Source organism: Miscanthus floridulus, chromosome 6 (assembly GCF_019320115.1).
Source record: "Miscanthus floridulus cultivar M001 chromosome 6, ASM1932011v1, whole genome shotgun sequence".
NCBI lineage: Eukaryota > Viridiplantae > Streptophyta > Magnoliopsida > Poales > Poaceae > Miscanthus > Miscanthus floridulus.
In genome coordinates this window covers 31,358,499-31,361,366 of record NC_089585.1, presented here as the reverse complement: position 1 = coordinate 31,361,366, position 2,868 = coordinate 31,358,499, and the positions used below count along the sequence as shown (strand labels likewise).

The 2,868-nt window shown below is 39.6% G+C and overlaps 1 non-coding gene across 1 annotated transcript; it reads right to left on the bottom strand.

Annotated features, from left to right (window-relative positions):
- Nucleotides 1–2,752: 2,752 nt before the first annotated feature.
- On the bottom strand, nucleotides 2,753–2,868 carry LOC136462033 (U5 spliceosomal RNA). Its single transcript, XR_010760560.1, has one exon. It is a non-coding gene; the product is annotated as a U5 spliceosomal RNA (small nuclear RNA).

Here is a 2,868-nt window from a genome sequence, read left to right as displayed (position 1 = left end):
CTCGCTCTGTGCGGGGTCTGGGGAAGGGTGTTAGTGGCAAGCCTTACCCTCGCCTGTGCAATGTGAGGAGATCGCGACTCGAACCCGGGACCTTCTGGTCACTCAGTGAACATACATTGCACTCAAGTATTTAGAATTAACACTGGGTGCTTTGGGTCTGCACCCGTCCCCTAGGGATCCCCTCTTAGAGGGTCTGATGCTCTACTTGGTGCAAAGGAACTTTAACATTTCTCATATATCTCATGTGCCTGATTCAGGCAACATTTAATTTTGTAATTATTTGGCTATAGACAAAAAATTCTGAATTGTCTGTTTGGCTATAGAAAAGTTGTGAATCGTCTCTTTGTGAGTTGTCCTTTTAATTGTACTAGTTCATAAGCTAATATAAAGATCAGAGAAGAAGTGCAAGAAAGCTGCTAAAATCATGTCCATATATCTGGCCCACATCAATATGTGCATTGGTAGTATAATAATTGAAATCTAGCATGATGATAAATATATGCATGCAAACGTTAAGATTGAATGTCTTGTGACTTTAATCTTGTCAGTTTACACCATTTCTTAATGTTTATCACAAACCTGATTGAACAGCTCTGCCTACAAATTTGTAGTGTAGTCGACAGGTGACATTGTTCTCAACTGCAAAGCATAATTCCTCTATTGATTTTGTTCAGGTGGAAAGAGTGGCAAGAGAGCTTCTTTTTCCTCGGTAAATCATTCATCACTCACCTAATTACGTTCTCGACATGCAACCTCCCACTACCACTTTGGTGAGTGGTGACCGTTCAGCAGAGCTTCTCGAAGCCTCATGCAGGGATTGACACAGTTAGGCCAGGTTCTCCCTCCCTCGATTCCTCTTTTGCAGAAGTACCACCTGAATTCCTTGCTAGGGAGCCTTGTTCAATGTTCATGGCATCAGCATTCTGCGTTGTTGCTGTTACTAACTTGTAATGTTAGTATTGTACACATGCAGGGTACACATGCTTGACGGTTGATGTCCTGTTTCCAAATCTTTGTGGCTTTATGAGCCCCACAAGTCATGAGTCTTGATCCACTGACATCATAAGAAATATAGCATTGTACGTTGGCATTGCTTGCCGATGATCATGCAACATCAGGTACCAATTCTACATTGGGACTCGAATGGTCTGCGAAGAAGGAGCACGCAATGGGAGCCATGGGAGATTCAACAATGGCTGATTGCGGCAAGCAGATACCACGGGCATATCTGAAAACCTGACATCACTAGCAACTCTTTGTAGAGGAAAAAGAATGTGGGCCAAGCAATGACTGTCTTACCATGCACCAAGGAATGCACGACGCAAAGCAATGTACTGTAGTTACCAGGCTGGACTATAGTTCGCTGTTGTTGAAAATTCAGGCCACTCTTCCAATCCCCAAGCCACATTTTTGCAGGTGGTGATGCCTCATTTTTCCTGAATGAAAATCTCAATACATGTGTTAGCAGTGACCGTTGACTGCGTTGGAAGTATGAAAATAATTGAGGAAAACTGAGTTGAGATTTCTTCTAATCACCAAACAACAGGTTGATCTGGAGTCTGGAGTTCTGGACCCTAGGATCCAAGTGAGACCATGTGTGGATCATGATAGTCTGATACTTATAGAAATTTCGAATAAAAAAAGGTAATGAAGACAAGGGTCTGTTTGGTACACAAATTTTTTAAGAATTGTATAGCAACTAGAAAATGACTAGGCAGGGTATCTGAAAGTACAAAACAGACTAAATTTTTGAATGGCCCTACAGAATGATCCCCTTGACTCGAGCACCTGAAAATTTTGGGGGACGACCAAATGGCTTAATTGATTATATATTATGCTTTAGCTAGTAAGGGGACAAATTTTAAGTCACGTTCCATATACTTACTATTTTGTGATGCAGGTTTCATGATTTGTCCAAACGTTGCCACACAAAGCAGAGCAATTCTATGTCTTTTGAAGCAATGGAGATGGATCCGATGACAAAGTCAATGCTGTACAAAGGTCCAAGCTAACACTCCAGTAGTCTAGCGCAGTTTAGGTAGTCTCGTTATAACGAACCGGTGTACCTAGTGTCCCCTGTTCGCTTGAATTTACCTGTCTTATCAGCCATAGAATCATGTTTTTCTCTCGCAATAAATTAGCTTCAGCCAGCTTATTAGTCGTAGAAACCATCGGCCGTACAGCTTAGCCTGCAAATCGGCTCTATGGACCTATTTTTACACGACATGTGTTTTTGATGCGAAAGTATTGTCATCACTTTTCAAATCATATATTCTTTCTTCCCATTTGGCAGCACGGTCCTAAATTCTTTCTTCAGGTTTGCAGCACAACGTGTGGTTGAATATATGGTTACATATGCAACGTGTGATAGAATACTAAAGTGGTTACACATGTAGTGACCAAATTCATGCCAAACTATAAAGTTTTGAATTGCAAACTCCACTGAAAATAGGAGAACCCCACAGATTTTTCGAAAGTAGAAAATCTTACTACTTCCTTTATAAAACTATGATAAATTTTACTACTTCCTAATTGTTTGGGCCCTCCAAAAGAAGAATGCAATTCCAACTTAGAAATATTTTAACAATTCAAACAGAACTTCTTTTAATTTGAATTGTGCCCTCAAAATATTGGTGCAAATTTAGAAATATTAACAATTCAAAGTCAATTTCTTTAGATTTGAGGTTCATACAAAACAGAGACCCTGCAAATATTACACTCAAACATTTGGTCCAATTTTAGAGATTTTTACAACTTTAAAATTAAAACTTAAAGAGATTTTTTTTATTTGAATTGTTGGGTCCCTCCAAAATGGTATTCTTTAGTAAAAGACGAAAGAATAGTTAGCTATGTGTGCACCGCGCATCT